General features: G+C 37.3%; 1 protein-coding gene and 1 non-coding gene across 24 annotated transcripts in view; one reads left to right on the plus strand and one right to left on the minus strand.

Annotated features, from left to right (window-relative positions):
* The window catches only part of Nlgn1 (neuroligin 1), a 925,330-nt gene that overhangs the window by 675,222 nt on the left and 227,945 nt on the right, over window positions 1–22,163 (minus strand). The window lies entirely within an intron of this gene.
* LOC120101250 (small nucleolar RNA SNORA42/SNORA80 family) lies at window positions 3,698–3,837 on the plus strand. The gene has a single exon (XR_005501627.1). It is a non-coding gene; the product is annotated as a small nucleolar RNA SNORA42/SNORA80 family (small nucleolar RNA).

Raw genomic sequence — 22,163 nt, forward strand, 5'->3', positions numbered from 1 at the left:
AAAAGATCTGGAGGCTACAACCTGTCCTGGCTGCTTGGTCACAGAATGTCATCACTCCTACATACCAAGAGACATGTAAATCACCAGTTTCAGTACAGACTCAAAGGAAAGAAAATTAGATGCTGTCTCTCAAAGAAGAGGAAACGAAGAATTTGTGACTATCTCTTATCAGCTATGTCAATATGTAAACTGACATGCTGTTTATAAAAAATGTCATTTTCACTTTCTTCTGTTAAAAAAGGTGATGCTAAAGTTATATATGATAACAAACATAATCACTAGAAAAAAACAACAATGGTGATACTCATCTTTCTACATATAAAAGTATTCTAGGCAAATGCAGGCATGACACTTTTCTACAGAACAGCATGAATGAACAGAAGCAACCCCTAGAATATATGGAAATATTATTGCCTGGCAAAAGTGCTGTCATGAAAAAGAGCTCATGGGTTACTTCTATAAATAATGTATCTCACCACAATAAATCACACACACAGACACACACACACACACACACACTTAAGAAAATGATAGGCTATGTAAGCAGTGGGAAGACTGCTTTATAAACAAAAATGGGGAAATTTTTCTTAATTCTAACTAAATATCTAGAAGAAATGAAACATTAATAAGTTCAATTTCAACAAAATATCTCCAGTGTTCTAAAATAAAGCACAGGGAAAGACAGAATGCAAATGCAAGTGAAGAGCTAACACAACACTTGCAACCTATGTCACAAAAGATCAGCCTCTCTGTGATAGAAATGGTCCTTTAAAAATTCAACAGAGATAAACATGAATCATCAGAGAAATTGTATCAGTGGTCAAACATATCAATTTAACCTCCCACATGCCAAATCTCCCAAAAGTTGCCAAATTTTATTCATTCTGACATTGTTTTCAAATGCAAAATAATAGAAACACTCATCAGAGAATATCAGTTGTAAATAACTGAATTGGAAAAATAATTACTGAAAAGAAATAATTTAAGCAAGACATGGTGGCACATGCCTTTAATCTTGGCACTTGGGAGAGAGAGGCAGACAAATCTCTGAGTTTGAGGTGAATCAGATATATAGAGCAAATTCAGCCAGAGCTACACATAGAAACCCAGATAGATAGATAGATAGATAGATAGATAGATAGATAGATAGATAGATAGATAGATAGATAGATAGAGGATGGATGAACGGATGGATGGATGGGCAGACAGATGCATAGATAGATAGAATACTCAGATGAGAAGATGATTCAGTGACTAAAGAGCTTGCTGCACAGGCATGGGAACCTGAGTTTGAGTTCTCTGAATTTACATGAAAAGGTTCCCTTGGTGGGTGAGTTCTTTTGTAATCATGTGCTTAGAAGATGGAGACAGGTGATGCTAGGACAAATGGCTAACAAAGACTACATGAATCAGCATGTTCTAGGTTTAGCAAAGATTTTTCTCCAGTATGTACACTGAAAAGGGATCTAGGAAGACACAATATCAATCTCAGAACTCTACATGTTTGCACACTACACATGCGAACGCACATACACATATGTACATACAGAAAATTGTAGGCAACTATCTTTGTGAACAGAATGCACCATCTCCAATCTGAGCATTCTTTAGATTGCACCCTAGTCTTTGTTCGCTATATGTAGTTTATAAACCCTCCTAAGGTAATAACCAGGGGGAGTTTCTTTCACAGTGTTTGCTTTCATTAAAATAGAATAGCTCGAATTACCCAAGATAAAATCCACAGACCACATGAAGCTCAAGAAGAGCAAACAAAGAGCAGATGCTTCAGTCCTCCTTAAAAGGGAGACCAAAAAAACTCATAGGAGGGGATATGAAGACAAAGTTTGGAGCAGAGATTGAAGGAATGGCTATTCAGAGCCTGCTCTACCTGGGGATCCAGCCCATCAAAACTAGATGATATTGATGAAATCAAGAAGTGAATGCTGATAAGAGACTGATATAGCTGTCTCCTGAGAGGCTTAGCTAGAGTGTGACAAATACAGAGGCGAATGCTAGCAGCAAACCATTGAACTGAGAATGGGGTCCCTGTTGGAGGAATTAGAGAAAGGGTTGAAGGAGCTGAAGGGGCTTTCAACCCCATAAGAACAACAATGCCAACCAACCAGAGCTCCCAGGGACTAAACCACTACCCAAAGAGTACACATGGACAGACTCATGGCTCCAGCTGCATATGTAGCAGAGGATGGCCTTGTTGGGCACCAATGGAAGGAGAAGCCCATAGTCCTGCCCTTGCTGGACGTGCCACCCCTTCTCCAGTGTAGGGAAATGTCAAGGTTGGGAGGCAGGAAGGGGGGGTGGTTGGGGAGGTGGAACACCCTTATAGGATGTGATGGGATAGGGGGATTTTGGACAGGAAACTGGGAAAGGGAATACCATTTGAAATGTAAATAAAAAATATACAATTAAAAAAAAGAATAGCTATTAGCATCCTGAAACTTATCTTTTCATGTGCTGGGTCTGACTAGTTTAGTCTAATTTCGTTCTTCGGATCTTTCAGGTCATTGATAGATCAGTCTCTGTTACTCCATTTGGCAAAGAAAACATGAACTTACAAATTAAATTAATATGTCAACAAAACTCAAGTAAAAGATATAACTAAGAAATTTGCAAGGTAGTCAAGATAAGTTTCATGAAGGGTCATGGCAAACAGTGTTGGCTTTGTAGGTCACACAGTCTTTACTGAAACAACTCACTGACATCATGGTAACAACAAGAGACCAACAGACAGCCAGAGACAGTTGAGTGTGTTATGAGACACGATACACACACCTCATCCTTAGTTTAAGTTTGAGAAAGAAAAATACTAAGGAAGCCAGAAGTTATGGGCTATACCAGATATACTCAAAGATTAATGGAAACAGAAGAACACACCAGAGCTGAATGAAGGAGCTTCCAGTAGTCATTTTTAGAATTCCTAACATATAGAGTAATAATATTAATTTACTAAACCAATGGCGAATGACTTAAAAAAGAAACTTAGGAGAATAATATTCCATTTTCTATGTAATTATTTATTCACATCAGGATTATTAAGGATGCGGAAAAGAAGTATTCTACCATCCGAAAATATCTCTCACCCTATATATCACTTCTCTGTTTTCTTGGTGATGAGAAACTGAAAAAATATATTGTTTTGGTTGTGAGATGTGATGACTATGGTTCTAAGGAAGTGTTAAGCTATATATTATGAAGGTGCTATAACCGTAGTAAATAAGTCAGTATCAGGAAGCATTAGCTATTCCACATCCTAGGACACATAAGCAATGCCTCATGGCAATGCTTTCAGTGTGTTTAACCTAATCAAACAATGAGAAAACACAACAATACAGAATTTGGATGTTTTGTACCACACTGGCTGTGAACCATTGGATATACAGTGTCTTGTAAAACAAAAACCAGTAAAAATAAGAAGCTAAAACAAGAATCTGTTAAGTCATATTAAATACATTGTCCACTGACTATAATTAGTTTCTGGAAAATATGTGGAAACACTAAATTAAAAAAATTATTGGGGCAAACTGATACATATTTCAATAGAATATATGAGATTTTTATTGAATTTACATATTTTTCTTAAATATAATAACTTTATGGTGTAAGTTATTATTCTTAACTGAAGTGAAATGGAGTCTCCCCCTTTTTTTTGATATGTCCTCATTTCTACAATATAAGCTTAACATGGTTCAAACTTATAAATAAAGACTTATCTCATCCTGTGGGCCTCTCATAGTGTCCCGTGCTAGAGCAAACTGGCTCCTAACCATTGCCCAGCCTCGGTGCATGTAGGCTGCTGGCACTGAAGTGGGTCACACAGTGGAAAAAGAAAAAGAAAAAAAAAGACTTATAAATAATGAAATTTCTATCAAAGTTGAATTATCATTATTCATAAAAATAGTAAAAACAAGCTTAATGACTATAGAGAAGCACAAAAGATTGTGCTTGCTTAGCCAATCAGTTATAAGGACAAAATGCTGGCGCTATCACCACTCCTGCCCTCGAATTACACTACAGAGCCATAGTAACAAGACAAGCATGGTACTAGCACAGAAACAGACACCGCGATCAAGGAAACATGACCGAGGATTCACTCTAAACTCACAGAGCTACAACCACCTAAGTTTTAACAAAGATGCCAAAATTACCCACTGGAGGGAAGATAGCCTGTTTAACAATGGTGGTGAGGAACTGGGTAACCACATGTAGAAGAATGAAACTAGGCTCTGACCCCTCACACTGCCCCAAATCTACTACAAATGGACCAAAGACATTACTGTAAGACGTGAGCATCTAAAAATGTTTAAGGAAAATACTTCAAGGTATAGGCACAGGCAAGAATTTTCTGAACAGGACTCCAGTTGAGCAGGAAATAATGCCAAAAATTCATAACTACACTTTATGAAATTGAAAATGTTCTGTTCAACAACAACAACAGCAACAAAAACCAGTTCAATCCTTTGATGACCAACTGACATCCCTAAAAAACTAGCATTAAGAACACTGGTGCAACCTACAAAATTTCAGAAACAAAACAAAAAGAAAACAACCCAATCAACAAACGAGTTAATGGAATTAAATGATAGTGCTCAATGTGCAGTAAGTGCAAACATCAAGGGACATTGGGCATCAGAGAGATTCAAATCCAAGTTACATGAGTAACATTTAAAATTCCGAGTCAGGATGGCAGTCATTAAGAACACAAATAGCTCTTTCAGTCCTTCCTCTAATTCCCCCAAAGGGGGTCCTATATTCAGAGGGGATGGGGCCTTATGGACAGGAAACCGGGAAGGGGAGTAACATTTGAAATGTAAATAAAGGAATATATCTAGTAAAAAATAAAGATTAAAAAAATAGGAAAACAAATAGCTCTCTTACTCTCAGCATCCCTTCCCTTGGTTACCTGTAGCTTTTTGTCTGGGGTTGGGGCCCCACAAGATTTCCCCCTTCACATTAGCAAGTCTACTGGTGACGTCATTATCTAATATCAAGTAGTCAGCCCCAAATCATAAACATACAAGTAGCTTTAACAGACTTAGTAGGTTGCATTTATATACTTAGAGGGAGAGAAACAGACACAGACATTTACAGAGACAGAGACACAAGACAGAGAGAGACAAAGAGAGAGGCAAAGGCAGAAAGACAGAAAGACGGAGAGAGACACAGAGAGAGAAAATTAAAAATAGAGGCCATTACAATTTGAGAGAAAGTAATGCAAAAGATGAAGGGTAGAAAGGAAGTAAAAATGCTACAATTGTATTTTAATTCCAGAAAAATATTAATATAAAAGAAAACAAATAATAGCAAATGTTGGCAAAGATGGAGACAAAATTAAACCCTTATTCACTACCTGTGAGAATATAAACTAGTCAAGCCACTATCAGTATTGAGATTCTTAAATAGAAATACCTAACCAAGAATAACACTTCTGAGAGTTTGCCCAAAGGACTTTAGGTCAATTTATGACAGAGACATTTCATATAAAATAACACTATTCCCAATTGCTACACTGTAGATGTAAACTGGAAGTATGACAGCAGATAAATAGATAAGGGAAGGTATTTTATAAAAAAAATATATGATTTTCAGCCATACAGAAGAATGCAGTCATGTTATCTGCAGGAAAGTGTATTATCTGCAGGAAAGTGTGTTAAGTGGGAAATAATCAGAGAAAACATATAAAGTCTGTCTTGAAAAATAACACAATATTGTAAGTTTTGTTTCTTACTTGTGGTTTTAAGATTTTATCCATGTACATGAAATTTTATGTGTGTGTGTATTATATTAGGTATCCTTGTCTAGGGACAAGGATACATGGTGATATGAGAGAATGAGAACGAATATGCTCAACAAAAGTTAAATGGGTTCTAAACTTTTTCTTAGGTAGGAGTTTTAATATATGTACAAGAATATATATAATATATATACATACAATATGCATATATATAATATATATATAACAAGGCATCTGTTTGGTATGGTGGTACATGACTCTGTTAAACTAGGTATATATTTACATATGCACATGTGTATGTGTACATTTATAAGTATATACCTTGATATGTATAGTTTTTCATTTTGAAAATGCTGAAAGTTAAGTTTATGGAGAAATGTAAACCTTCCATATAAATTATATACTGTCTCTCTAAATAAATAAACAGATTAAAGCAGGCTTCTATCAATGGGCTATAAGCTCATTTTCTCAAAGGTTATTTCATTAAATAAATTGACTGAAAGGCAAATTTGGAGATAATTTGTAAATCATTTTATATGTATATTATGTGGTACACAGAACACAATTTTTGTGTCTTTTGGAAGCAAACGATAGAGCATTAACATTTTGATGATTATAGAATGTGTTGAATGTTTTCACGAATGAATGAGGATATTAGCATTTAGCTCACAACTAAAGGCCATATATAAGACAATGAAGAGAAACAGAGAAAGACCAGATGGTAAGGGGAACAATTTGAGAGGAGAGGGAGACTGAAAGAAATGGGAAGGAGGACAGATAAGAGGAAGAAAGAAAGAAGACAGTATGAGCAAGAGAAAGAATGAGGCAAGGGACACAGAGGGCAGACATCACACTCTGTGCATAGCTTCCCAAGGGCAAGCTCTTTCCATAACCAGCCTCTTGATTCAGAGCTTGGCCTCTGGACTTTGGATCAATTTAGCTCCACTTCAGTCATCAGTCTCATCTTTCTCTTAGATACTCCCAAATCATCTAGTGGCTTGGGATACCACACTGTGAGGGGAAAAAATCTGCCCAAAGCAAAGTGAGACAAAATGTCTTCAAAAATAGTATTGAGTGAATTTTGTGTTGGTCAACAAGATTTGCGTTTATAGTCTTCATAACTAATTTAGTCAACTGGTTTTCCAGGACAATCCTCCATATCTAGCCATGTCTGGGGTGACCATACAGTCATTTCACAGACCCGAAAGCTAGTCTTCCTACCCTGGTGTTTGTTAACAAAACCAAGATCTTCTTCCATCTAAATTTCATTAATTTTCTGGAAATTTCATAAAATATATTTAATCACTTTTTCTCTAACTCCTTCGAGACCCACCTCCAATAACCCACTCCCACATCACATACTCTTTTCTATTTAATAACCTCTCAGCGCCAATGTGTGCTGTCCATCTACTTTCGGTTACAGGGACCATCAAATAGAGAGTGATCAGGTTACCAGAAGACACATTCTCAGAGATAACCGATTCTCCTTTCCTCGATGCTGTCAGTTGTTGGTGGTTGAGGCTCATGAATCCTTTCCCACTACTTACTAGAATGTCCCTAACTGGTGGTTGCTTCCATTCATATTTAGAGTGAGAAATCAAACGTGGCAAAATTCAATTCTAAGGGAGTAATTATCAGACGTCAAAGAGAATGTCAGCAATATTCTTCCCAACCCTTTACTTATCCTTTTTATATTCTCATTTAATACCGTCCCATCCTTTCCCTAAAACATACCCACACTCCTTGAAAATTTTCCATTATTATTTTATATGTTAATAAGCATCCCACTTTGATTCGATAAAATTAAATTCTGCAGTTAGTATTTAATATGAACAATATATTCTTGGTGATGTAAATGTGTATGTGATAGAATGTAAATGTTTGATTACATCAAACCTGGAGCTAATTTAGAATGTTTCTTTCACTTAATGAATTTATAATATTATCAATATACTTTTAGATTGCATGTAACAATACCGTCAGTGAAGCAGCAATTCCCTGTGCTACAGACTCTCATCTTGACCTTGGAACAATTAACACTTACAATGAGCACATGAAAATTCAATGTGAAAATGTGTCCTCCTCCAAAGTTATTCTGAATATTTCTCATGAGGATCTTACAGGAACAGAATAACATAGGTCTCTGAGATGCTAAAACCATGTTTCAATGAAGTATATTTCCCTTTTGAGGATTGAAACTCTGATAAAAATAATCCATGATATGAAAAGAATCTTAAAGTTAACTTTTGCATTTCTTATCAAATTATCCATGAATTCTTTTGTAGAGATTATTATCTTCATTTCACAAAAGAGAAGTATAAATCACAGAGCAATTAAGAACTCTTATGTACTGTGTGGGTGATAGAAAGGACCTGTTGAAATACAGAAAATAATAATTTAAAGGGCTATTATCTTCACTTTTATTTTGAAATCTACCAGGTGAACTTCTTTTAAACAATTTTTACTCACTTCCAAATTCATTTCTGGATTGTGCAACGTGTTTGCGTAATGAAGCCTTTCCGATTAAAGGTTAAAACCAACATCTCTTGACTGAAGTTAAGAGAACCATTGACTCATTTTACACCTACTTCATCTCACAGCTGCAATTATATTTTCTCAGCCTGGAAAATCAAAATAGAGCAATGGGCAAACTTTGTCACCCTTTTGACTGTAAAAGTAATAATCAAAAAATACAGTCCCTTATCTATTCACTGGTTAAAATAAAAGAACTGCATTTGTCAAAAAGAAGTGGCAGAAGGCCAGAGATTTATTCTGTGTGAAAAAAAATCAGGTCACAAATTTTCATTTCAATGAGATGTTTAGAAGGCAGATGTACCTTCTGTCACATGTACCTCACTTATAGTGAGTGACTTACCACAAGGTCACATATCTTTCTTCCCCCCAAAATGTAGAAGGATAAGAATTAAATACCTCTAGCAATTTCTATCTGGGTCTGAAAGTTCAAAATCATAATGAATACATAGAGAAACAAAAACACCCCCTTATATTTATGTCACAGGTGGTTTCTGGTGTGTTTGATGAACCATGAACAAAAGAAACCATCACTATATTTCTGCATAGTAATACAGGAAGGCCTATGTCTCCATTGTCATTGCAACCATAACTCAGTTTTATGTTAAAGATATCAGACAAGTTTTTTATATTTTGAGAACAACTAAGGATATATGCATCATATCTTGGCTATTTTAGTGCCTTAAAAATATCCCCTTATATGATGATTTTCTGATTCCTTTTGTTTTCCAATAGTAACTTAACAGAACTTTAAAAGCGTACCCATTGGAGAATAGTAGTAAAAATAATCTTTACGAGATGCGTGCTACGTGTGAGCTATTCTATTTGAACATTATTTAAATAAAGTCATGGAGCTTTTGACCCACCATCTTCTTTATATATGCCAATGACAGAGTAATTCAAATAGAAAGCATGGCTGAGAGTATTCTCAGCATTTTATATTGTAGGTTCATCCAAAGAGAAAAAAACAATATTTAGGTAAAGTTACCTAATCACTCTACTAATAAGAATTCGAAAAAATATAAAAAAGAATGTCATAACATTGCAAAAAAAAGAATTCTCAAAGCATTCTTAATTATTTCCCTTGACCTTCAAATTTATAATCAAATGGATCCTTATATATCTAGGGTTTTTTATGAGAATGAAGAATGTCAGAGATCACCCACAACTTGCTTTTGACCTAAAGCAACAATTTTCTAAAGACTTTTCTTTTTTTTTTTTTTTTAACTTGAGTATTTCTTATATACATTTCAAGTGTTATTCCCTTTCCCGGTTTCCGGGCAAACATCCCCCTCCCCCCTCCCCTTCCTTATGGGTGTTCCCCTCCCAACCCTCCCCCCATTGCTGCCCTCCCCCCATAGACTAGTTCACTGGGGGTTCAGTCTTAGCAGGACCCAGGGCTTCCCCTTCCACTGGTGCTCTTACTAGGATATTCATTGCTACCTATGGGGTCAGAGTCCAGGGTCAGTCCATGTATAGTCTTTAGGTAGTGGCTTAGTCCCTGGAAGCTCTGGTTGCTTGGCATTGTTGTACTTTTGGGGTCTCGAGCCCCTTCAAGCTCTTCCAGTTCTTTCTCTGATTCCTTCAACAGGGGACCTATTCTCAGTTCAGTGGTTTGCTGCTGGCATTCGCCTCTGTATTTGCTGTATTCTGGCTGTGTCTCTCAGGAGCGATCTTCATCCGGCTCCTGTCGGTCTGCACTTCTTTGCTTCATCCATCTTGTCTAATTGGGTGGCTGTATATGTATGGGCCACATGTGGGGCAGGCTCTGAATGGGTGTTCCTTCAGTCTCTGTTTTAATCTTTGCCTCTCCCTTCCCTGCCAAGGGTATTCTTTTTCCTCATTTAAAGAAGGAGTGAAGCATTCACATTTTGATCATCCGTCTTGAGTTTCGTTTGTTCTAGGGATCTAGGGTAATTCAAGCATTTGGGCTAATAGCCACTTATCAATGAGTGCATACCATGTATGTCTTTCTGTGATTGGGTTAGCTCACTCAGGATGATATTTTCCAGTTCCAACCATTTGCCTACGAATTTCATAAAGTCGTTGTTTTTGATAGCTGAGTAATATTCCATTGTGTAGATGTACCACATTTTCTGTATCCATTCCTCTGTTGAAGTGGATCTGGGTTCTTTCCAGCTTCTGGCTATTATAAATAAGGCTGCGATGAACATAGTGGAGCACGTGTCTCTTAAGACTTTTCTTAAAGGTTTTTAAAGGAATAGAAAGAGAGAAAGTGTCTGAATATCTTTCTGTTTTCACTTTGAACATTCAAGTCAACAAGGAAGACTGTATCAGTGCCCAGATTTGACAGCTCTCAGAAGATTCATAAGGTCACTCTTTTCACAGCTTGATCTCTCCTAATCCTTTACAATGTATCTAAGACTTCGTTTGATATTATCTGTTACAATTTATGTTCAGCTTCTCCAATTATGTGAGTTCTAGAAAACTGTAGCCAACATTACATACAGTATTGATAAAGCAACTCTAATCTCCATGCTTAACCATGGGTCAAGTTGGTATTAAATCTAGATTTAAGAATCAAACCATTTTTCAGCTTTCTCCGGATTGTGCAACAGTCTGGTGTTCTAATCCATGAACCTAATCCTGCTGATATTGTAACTTTTAGTTCTAGAACAACTCACAGATTCTGTAGGGCACAAGTATGGTATAGTATAGGAAAGCTAAATCGGAGTGAAAGAAATGTCCCCAACAATCCCTGTGAGCATAGCTTGCTTCAGAACCTCTATTCCTAAGCCTGTGTAATAGTCATTAGCTTCCTTGAATAAACAGAACATTGTTAGATGCACAGGTGAGAAATGGTTTACAGAGTACCCAATTTCCTGGTTCCATCCATTTCTCTATGGCTCTAGTAGAAATTCCCACAGGAAACGAACAAAGGGCAGAATTCTTGGCAAAAATGTGGTAGAGGAATCACAGGTGTAATTGGCATTATAGCATTTCCTCTTTAAACCACATTGCATCTTACTAAATAACAAATCAAGGCTAAACACTATAACACTGTTCTGTTTTTATTTTCTTTCTTTCAGTTTTTACTAGAAAGAAAAAAGAAGTCAGACCACACAGTTAAAATCTTTTCAAACCTGTAAACAAAACTCCACCACTTTTGTAGGCGTGACCAATCCGTGCACCATGTACTGCCATTCCGTGCTGCAGTACTGCACGCCGAGAGTCTGCCCAGTGTTAAGGAACACACGTTTCCTCCATAGCTGCTGATTAACTGGCTCAGCTTTAAAAAGAATCAGTGGAAATTCATGTCTCACTTCTACTGAACATAGACTTGCACTTTCGAAAATATATTTTAAATTAAATCATCATAGACATAGTCTCTAGTCAGTATGAAAAAGGATTTTTATTGATGTATACTCTGACATTTAATTAATAGTAATCTATGTAAAGTATTATATAAGAGATAAATCCATTCTATGCACCAAAGGAAAAGAATTAAATTTTGGCTCCTTGAGTGACTTGGTGATCATTTATTTATTTATTTTAAAGATTTATTTATTTTATGTACATGACTTACTGTCACTGTCTTCAGACACGCCAGAAGAGGGCATCAGCTCTCATTAAAGATGGTTGTGAGCTACCATGTGGTTGCTGAGAATTGAACTCAGGACCTCTGGAAGAGCAGTCAGTGCAATCTCTCCAGGCCGATCATTTATTTATTATTCATTCTTTGGGAAATAGCCTCCCTCAAAAATATTGTATGTATTCCCATTACAAATATAGTTAATACTTGATAGAAATGTGTGATGGTTTTCCTCTTTAGATAAAGAGAAATGATGAGATTTTATTCAAAACACAATAAACGAATAATGGTTATTTAAGAACACCAGGCCCACTCTGCCTCTTCGACCATTATAGTTCATTTCATATTTATTTGAGAGCCAATGAGAATCAGGACAGAAAACGGGAGCATCTTTGTCCTTATTTACAGAAGCAGGCTAATTCCAGAGATAGCTTCATAGAATGAATTACTTAATAGCTCTGAGCCACATGAATAAACTAAGGCACAACTGTTAACATCTGCCTCACACAGCACTGGAGGGAGGGGATGGAGTTTGAATAAGAAACTGCGGGGAGTAGAAGCAGACAATAACCTGTACACGTTCTGGTTGTGTTCATGTCTTTGCATAGCTAATAGTGTCTTTAAGCAAAAGAAATTCCCCAGTGCCTAGAAAAAGAAGATAGACTTTTGCTAACTGTTTTGTTTTTAAGGGTGTTGTATTTTTGGAAAGATCCTAAATTAACTTATTCTCATGACGAAGATAAACTCTTAGGTTATATAGATAGCAAAATGATCTGCTGTCATCTGTAAGTCTTCCTGGAAGTGCTAATTGCTACTCCTCATACTCTTCTTCTAGTGTGTGTTCTTAACTGTCAGAGTGAGACACTTACCTCCTCTCTCGCACTCTGGCCCTCCTCACTCACTCCGTTTTATATCCACACCGCCAGAGGAATGAAATATTTGTTGCTCTTTTCAAATGGAAGTTTCATATATGCTACTGAAAAGACTCATGCTAATAGTATCAACTGGATCATGAATATTATCAAAAAGAAACATTTAGAAATTCCTTTCCAAGATGAGACTGGTAAGCTGGACAATAGTCCTGCTTTCTTAATACATGCGTTTGATAGGTCAGATTCCTAAGGTGTCGGTGAGTACCAGACTGTTCTGTGGAAGAAAACAAATTTCCAGAGCATATCTGTTATGCCACTTCATTTAAAAAATTGTGACGTATACAATTGTGTACATGTGTGTAAAAATTTTCTGAAATATGTATCACAGCACTAGTATTATAGTGATATATGTCTACAAACATATATAATTATGAATGTGTTATAGTGCTTATGATTTGGAATGGGGCTAAAGAAACATTATCATTTATTCTCTCTTTTATAAAGATACAATGGGCATTTTTAAAGGTTTTTTATTTTGACTATATTTTTCATGTGTACCCTCAATAAATTACAGATTTTGAAGTCAACAGAGGCTTCTCAGTGTTCTCTCTTATTAAGAACTACAAATATGCATTTCCTTTGTATTTTGAAATTTTTAACAGTTTAGTTTGTGATTAAAAATTGGATTTAGGCAAGGTTACCTTTGTTGGCTCGAGTGGATTGTTTTAATTCTAATAGGAAATACCTACACAGGTTGTCAATTATCACATCATCTCGGGATTCTATTAAAATGGGTAACAGAACAATGCCTTGTGGTGTTGTAAATATAAGCTTATGTAAGTGGATTATCCGTAAGAGGTTTAACAAGCTGTGGGGATCAGCAGAGGAAATCCAGTCCAGTGTATTCTCTGCGGTTATAAATATTATACGGCTACATGAGAATTAGAAACTAAGAAAAACCAGGATGTTCAGAGTACTGATACAAGTCCAATCTTCCTGATTGTCTTCAATTGGCCTCGGTGGGAGAGGATGCACTTAGTCCTGTGGTGACTTGATTTCGTAGGACAGGGTAGAAGTACCCAAGGGGACTTCCCCCTCTCTGAGGAAAAGGGAGGGGGTAATTGGGGGAAAGATTGTGGGGGAGACTGGGCTGAGATGGGCCAGGGTCACAAGCAGGATGTAAACTGAAGAGAGCGAGCGAGCAAGCGAGCGAGAGAGAGAGAGAGAGAGAGAGAGAGAATGAGAATGAATGAGAGAAGGAAATTGTCTTCTCACAGACAACATTTCTCCAAGTACCTCACACTTTATACAAGTGGAAAACATCCCACTTGATGCAGGAGGCATCCGTGTGGCCATTTTTAACACTGTGGTAAAAAGTTTGAGTAAACACCTCTCAGGGCGTCTGTGCACCTGAGCCCAGCTATCAATTTCCTCTTTGTAAAAAGCCTCCCTTTTCCTTTCAGACAGAAACACTCATCTTGATAGTGAAGGGCACTGGAAACACAGCTAGATACGCCCAAGAGCATGCAGTGGCACACACTGCCCACATGTGGGTTCATTTTTAAATGGTAGTGGTAACTTCAATAGATAATAAGAATAGTGAGTCAAAGTCAAAATATTTCTAGGAACAAAATATGGAGGAGCTTTTGTGAAGAGCAAGTCGTGTTGCCACAGTAGAATGCTTAACTGACAAAGCTGAGAGATGGCAAAAGAACAAGACTCTTGACATCAGTTCTGGCTACAGTGTTAGGAACAGACAAAGAGGCCCCAACAAAGTCAACTCATGCACGTTCTTGGCTTAGAACCATGCAAATACTAATCTCAAATAGAGTGAAAGCTGAAAATTCTCACATGCTTTATACAGCCCTGTCATCTGCTCTTTCTGAGTTCATCAGACTTCCATCATCCCCACCCCAGTGTCTCTTCTACATAATGAAATTCTAATAGTTTCTAAAGCAAAACCTGTTGTGAGAGCAAATTACAAATATTTGGCCACTGAAATAGCTTTCCTGCTGAGAGTGTCCTGCTCTCAGAAATCTCTAAATGATCCCATCCACCTCTTCTTTAGAAGATATTTACAAAGAGTTGTACTTAAAGTGGCCATCCCTGAAATCTTGTCTGTGTCTAGTGAATACATAATGGTAGAGAACGGTGAACGTATAGGTATTTTTCCCTAGCTATTTCTCTTATGAAGGAAAGAGTATACATTCTAGCCTGTTGGAATTCAAGCCTCTTTAAAGTCTGTCAACCTCACTGCAAACAACTATCTCATGATTGATTGATTGATTGATTGATTGATTGAATCCTCTAGACTTCCCCTCAACTTAAAGGCAAGGACCACAGAACTAATATCAACCCAGATCCATCCCATTGTGCTGGACTTAGCTCATCGCCATTCTTTGAGCATGTATGTATTGATCATGGACACTAGAATCCCTGCAGATAAAATAAATCTACAGTGATTTCAGACATCTTCCAAGTGAAACTGTTTTTTTATGATAAGAAATTCTCGTAGTTTTCCTGAAAATCTCATAACTACTCTCCCCAGATTCTAGGGAGAGGATTAAAACACAACCATTTGCACAGCCATCACTTGGGTTGTAACACAGATCTCTAAGAACTATCAGAAAGACTGCGGCATTCACAGCACCCTTTAGCCCATTTTTACACATGCTGCCTCTTTCCCCCCCTACAGTAGGAAGGCACTTCATTCCCTACAATCTGGAACTCTCAAGATAGACACTGCGGATGTATCTGAAAACAGATTTCCATGTTGTCAGCAAATCACAAAGATTGAAGGCTGTCTCCCAACTCTGCTAGATTTAATGTCACGGCAGCATTTCTATTATAAACACTGCTTTCCAAGAGGCTATTACCCAGCTGTAAAAAGTCTGATTCAGGATCAAATTCTGGAAGTGTGAGAAAGAATCAAAATACAAAATTCCTTTATGAATGAAATAAAGTACACTTGAAATCAAATTATAAGAAATAATTTTTGAAATTTTGTGTCACAATTTTAGTTTTCATAAATAATACAAGAAAAACAATCCCAAGAATTCTTGGTATTGAAACTCATTTACACCTATGATGAATCTATTTTGGAAAATAACTTCAAGGCAACAACTATACTATGCCAGAATTATACAGCATCCAAATAAATGTTGTTCTTATAACTGTGATTATATATTATTATAAATAACTAAATTTATCAAGTTGTTGATGGATATTTCACTTCAAAAATAAGTCTGGGAAAAAATTGCATGTACAAAGTACAAAGATAGAAGTGTAAATGATGATCTGAGTACCCTTCCTTCCTTCCTTCTTTTCTTCTGTCTTTCCTTTCTTGCTTCCTTCCTCCTCCCTTCCATCCCTCCTTCCTTTCTCCCTCTTCCTTTCATCTTTCCTTTCTTGCTTCCTTTTCTCCTTCCCTTCTTCCTCCATCCTTCCTTCTTACCTCACATATGTAAATGAATTCACTCCCATTGCTTGTCTTTCTCACCCACCACTCCAGTAATACATACACAGATACGAATACGCACAGATGCGTTTACTTTAGGTAAAAAATGAATTTTTGTTGTTAAGGAATAAACAGAAAGTTAAAACTCAAAGAAAGAATGAGGGGAATTTGAGGTACTAGTGTTCTCTAACAGTTAACCAAAGACTGTAAAATTGACAATACTTAGAAAGGAAAGGCAAAGAGAGATGAGAACACTATTCTGAAGACAGTCTCCATGGGCCTCACTCACACTGTGAAAAATCCTCCTTTGCTTGCCTAACAAAACACTCCATACTTGAGGGTCATTAACAGGTCATAGATAATGGAAGTTCCTTAAATCAAAATCTTTAAAATAGCCACCTCGACATTACAACCATCTCTCCATCTCTTGATTCTAAAACTAGCTGTACAGCAACACACAACAAAAAAGACATCACTGAGAAAGCTGGAGGGACAGCACTTGCTGCTCTTCTGAAGGGCCCAAGTGTAGTTCCGCCTACCTACACCGGGTGGCACCCCATGCAGTCTTCTAGCCTCTTCAGGCGCTTGCCTCCAGTCTTCACTCTTGAAAAGACCACATGCTTTAGAGTTCCCATTAGGACTCTCTCAACAACCCCATCTGCTGCAGCTTCCATCACGCATCTCTGAGACCCCAATACCTTATGTCCACAATTCTCAATGTTCAGCTCTCCAACAGGACTGTCCCAATCCCAGTGACTATCTAAAACATGTAGTTAATGCTACTTAGGGAAGAAAAACCAAAGATCTTCCTCACTTAAGAGAAAATTTAAGTGTGGTAAATAAAACCAATAGAATTCTACATTGAAGAAGCATCTGAAGGAAATAACTGTTAGATAACGCAAGTGCCTAAAACGAAATGCCCTGGCAGAGATAATAAATCAGACTAACATTTTGAAATATGGTAACATTAAAAAAGAATGATGTTAAAAATTAGTTATGGGGGAGGGATAACACAATTTTTAAATGCTAGCAAGATTCGCCTGGAAGAACAATATCAGGCCCCATGATTTCCAAGACTCTATCACTATCAAGCTCTGGCCTTTTAAGAAAGCTTTTAGATTCCTGTACTGTTTGTCATTCCTGGGCTATGTTCATACTGTTTTGAAACGCCCTTTGGTTTCTGTATTCGTTAGGCTCCTATAGCAGACTTACTACAAAAGGAAAGAAAATCAGATAAGAATGAGACTGTTTTGGTCAGGTGGTTTAGGCAATCATGTTTATTATTTTATCAATAAATACCCAGAGGCTATGTATGGAAGTGGCTTAGCCTACAAATTCTTGCCCTACAATGCTGACTTCTACTCCCAGGTCACACATTAAAATAAAGGCATGGTGATATGCACTCTCTATCCCATTGCTGGGGGAGCTGAGACAGAAAATCCAAAGGGCACATTATGAAGTCAGCTTAGCTTACCTGGTGAGGTCAATGCCAGTGAGAGACTCCTGTCTCACAAAGAAAATAGATGATAGAGATAGATGATAGATACACAAGTAGATCGATAAATGAATGATAGATAGATGAATAATAGGTGATAGATAGACAGACAGACAGACAGACAGACAGATAGATAGATAAAGATAGATGGCATCTAAAAGACAATAATCCTGTGCCCATCTCTCTCTCACACACAAACAAGCGGTCATAAACACCTATACCTGTGTATCTGTATCAAAAGTGCATTCACTATAAATTCATTATATTTAATGTCTCAGAATCCTTTTCTTGGTTATGTAACAGCGTTATCTTCCAAACTATCTTATCTTTGTACTTACATTAGACAGCTTTGCCTTTGTTCACCCTCCCCAGCATGCCATGTGAGTAACCAGGAAATAGGCTTTATTTTAGAGGTAAGTATAGTTCCTTTTCCTCTGACTATAAACTAGAAAATGTTTTACAACTCCTGACTGCTGTGGTCTTCAGCATGTCTCAGGTGACTTGAATTTAGTATGCAAAGTTTAAAAAGTTTTGTATGAATGTTCAAAAATTATTTATTGCATTTGAATGGTTTTTTTTCATTAAAATTCTATAGCCCATACTGGCTGGAATGAATGTTCAGTTCTTCAGTGTTTTATCACAACTAAGTCTCCTTTTCTTAAAGCAATAAAAAAGCAATATTAAACAAGCTATCAAGAAGTGGGAGAGAGACTGCATAATTATGAAAATAGGATTCAAAGGAAATTCTCTAGGAGAAAGTTCGATGTATAACTTTCTTAAAACCCCTTTTCTAGAGGTTTCAAAATAGCAAATAGCTGTTCATGATTCACTTCTTATTTTATAATATTTTATTAAAGATGCTTTCTTAAGAACTAAATAAATATTTTATACTTAGAAATTTCTAAATTCTCCAAGTAATATATTATTTTAACTGGAAAATTATTTGTTAATTGAAAGATAACTGCTATGGATGGTTTTGCCATCCTTAAAAGTCTACTTAATAAGAATTAAGTTATCTAATTAGTGTCAGGTTAATTTCTGTTTGGAAACAAGGGGCATGCACAAGAAAATGAGACCCTCTTTCCTATAAGTCTTTGTCAATAAAATAGATCAGCAGTATATTCTAGAATTTGTGGTGTCCTGTCACCTTTGTTGTTAAACTAAGGTATATTGATTGTCAATAAACTGAAAACTATTACAGTTAATTAACAGTATCTTAAAATAATGTATACATTCAACAGGTACTTTTATAACACAGAAAGGTCTTTGGCTTATTGAGATAAGAAATTAAAATATATTCAGCTTCTTAGTATAGCATTTCAAATTACAAAAGACCACAAAAATTTACCTTATAAAAAAATTAAAAATCTACCTTCAACCATCTCTAATATCCTCCCAGTTTTGTGTCAACTAGCAGCTTTATATTATATCCCCCCATACACATGCACAAAATACACACAAAATTACTAATTTTTAGCATCCTCCAACTCACATTTATATGCAAATTTACATAAAAATCTTCATATTTATTCAATTGCAGAGCCAGTGCACACAGCCCTGCCTACCACAAATATTTAATGGCCATGGTTAAATGGTGAGAACTGGAGTCCTTTTACATGCATTACAAGCAGAAAAATGTCAGTAGCAAAGAATAAAGGTTCTTGTGGTCACTCTTCCTCTCCCTGCTAAGTGATCTCACCCTAAGGTTAATGGCAAGTGACATTTTCATGCCTTCATACAGGGACAGAAAACAGCCTCTACCAAGAAAAACACAATAAAGTTAGGCTTGAAGTGAGGAACCTAAACCCTGTCCTAAGACATCAGAACCACCAAGGCTCACCAAGCCAGGCCCAATGCAGTACAGACCATTTTCTTTTTGGGCCTAATTGCCAGTTATAAGAATTAGAGAAGAGCAGAACTGTCCTGCCAGAAAGGGAAGAAAGCCACTACTACATCAGGGGCAAATCCAGGGGAAACACAATTGGATTAGGCAACATGGCCCCTGAGTGAGGCATCATGGAAGACAACAGACAAGCTCAAATGATGTCTATGAATTCAAGGAATGGCTTCCTTTTTGGGAAAAGCAATAAATTAAAAGTAAAATTTTCTTGTACATGGCATATACAGTCGGGCACTTGAGTAACATAAAGCACATGTGCTAGGAGGTGTGGTATGAAAAGTAAAGAGTAGGTTCCCTCCTAAAGATTAGGAAGAGCTAGAGATGCTACTTGGAAAAAGAGTTATGGCCTCAAATGTAATGTAGTTCATTGCAAGGTCTCAAAGGGGCATTTCTGCTATAAACAGACAAACAAAAAACCCAAAGACAACAAGAAAAAGCAGTAAACAAACAAAAAATATAACACGTGGATGAAAGTTAAAGAATTTGGCCTCTACATCTACACAATGGAATATTACTCAGCTATCAAAAACAACGAGTTTATGAAATTCGTAGGCAAATGGTTGGAACTGGAAAATATCATCCTGAGTGAGCTAACCCAATCACAGAAAGACATACATGGTATGCACTCATTGATAAGTGGCTATTAGCCCAAATGCTTGAATTACCCTGGATGCCTAGAACAAATAAAACTCAAGACGGATGATCAAAATGTGAATGCTTCAATCCTTCTTTAAAAGGGGAACAAGAATACCCTTGGCAGGGAAGGGAGAGGCAAAGATTAAAACAGACACAGAAGGAACACCCATTCAGAGCCTGCCCCACATGTGGCCCATGCATATACAGCCATCCAATTAGACAAGATGGATGAAGCAAAGAAGTGCAGACCGACAGGAGCCGGATGTAGATCGCTCCTGAGAGACACAGCCAGAATACAGCAAATACAGAGGCGAATACCAGCAGCAAACCACTGAACTGAGAATAGGACCCCCGTTGAAGGAATCAGAGAAAGAACTGGAAGAGCTTGAAGGGGCTCGAGACCCCATATGTACAACAATGACAAGCAACCAGAGCTTCCAGGGACTAAGCCCCTACCCAAAGACTATACATGGACTAACCCTGGACTCTGACCTCATAGGTAGCAATGCATATCCTAGTAAGAGCACCAGTGGAAGGGGAAGCCCTGGGTCCTGCTAAGACTGAACCCCCAGTGAACTAGACTTGTGGGGGGAGGGCGGCAATGGGGGGAGGGTTGGGAGGGGAACACCCATAAGGAAGGGGAGGGGGGAGGGGGATGTTTGCCCGGATACCGGGAAAGGGAATAACACTCGAAATGTATATAAGAAATACTCAAGTTAATAAAAAAAAGGGCATTAGAGTCAAAAAAAAAAAAAAAAAAAAGGAACAAACTGCTGCCAATGTATATCAGGACTTCTAACACACAAACTTCAGCTGAGCTCTGGTTTGTCCAGGCTTCTGTTAGTCAGTTCTATTTAACACACTTGAAGAGAGTAGCAGAGGCATAAATTAGTGCATGTATTTGTGTGTGTGTGTGTGTGTGTGTGTGTGTGTGTGTGTGTGTCTGTCTGTTTGTCTGTCTGTCTCTCTGTCTGTCTGTCTGTGTATAATACAAGATACCTCTTCTCAAATGGCCTATTCTTTGTGAAGAAACAGGATAGGTATAAAATAAAAATAATCAAAAATCAAAAAAAAAAGAATTTGGCCTCTAAAGATTATAAGATTGAAAATTGCAAATTTAAATGTTGCTATATAACATGTTCAACCTAAAAAGCATGGCAGATTCTTCAAAAAATTAAAAATAGAAGGACCATATGATCCAGCAATTCCATATGTACATGTACATACTGAGTGAATGAAGCCACTACAGCAGAGATAGCTGCACAGACTTCTTCATCTCCCACCCACAGCCAAGCTAGGAACCAATCTAATTTCCCAGGAATGGATGACTAGATAGAGCAAAGAGAGAAAGAGAGAGAAAGAGGAAGGGAGGAGAGAGACAGATAGGACAGAGGGAAGGAAGGAGGGACAAAGGGAGGGAGGAACGGACAAACAGAGAGAGAGAAGAGAAAGAGAGAGAGAGAGAGAGAGAGGCAGAGAGACAGAGAGACAGAGAAATTATGAAATTATAAAGCTTCATAAAAGTAGGAACCCCTTGCATCTACAGTAACTTGCATGAATACAGATGATGTGTGCTTTGTAAGAAAAGCCAAGCCCAGAAAGACAAATACTCTGAGACTTCACTTAGATGACAGGGCTTTGGAAGTCATTTTCCCAGAAGCAGCAAGTGGAATGTGGTTGCTAAGGTATGGGGGATGGAGAAGATTGCTCTACAGTGACTGACGCTTACACATTTTCAGTGATAATAGATGAACACATTCCCAATTTCTAGCGACTGGCTCTGTGGCTTCTGTTAACACTGTCCTGTGCAGTTGAGTTTTGGTGAGACAATGGTGCTGCAATGAGTTTTCTCTCTCTCGTGCATATACAAAGTTAACTAAAAGAGGTGATAGACATTAATCTGTTTACTGTGGTAGTCACTCTGCAATGCATATAGTTATCAGAACATCACACTACTGAAGTCAGGAAG

This window comes from Rattus norvegicus, chromosome 2 (assembly GCF_036323735.1).
Source record: "Rattus norvegicus strain BN/NHsdMcwi chromosome 2, GRCr8, whole genome shotgun sequence".
Lineage (NCBI taxonomy): Eukaryota > Metazoa > Chordata > Mammalia > Rodentia > Muridae > Rattus > Rattus norvegicus.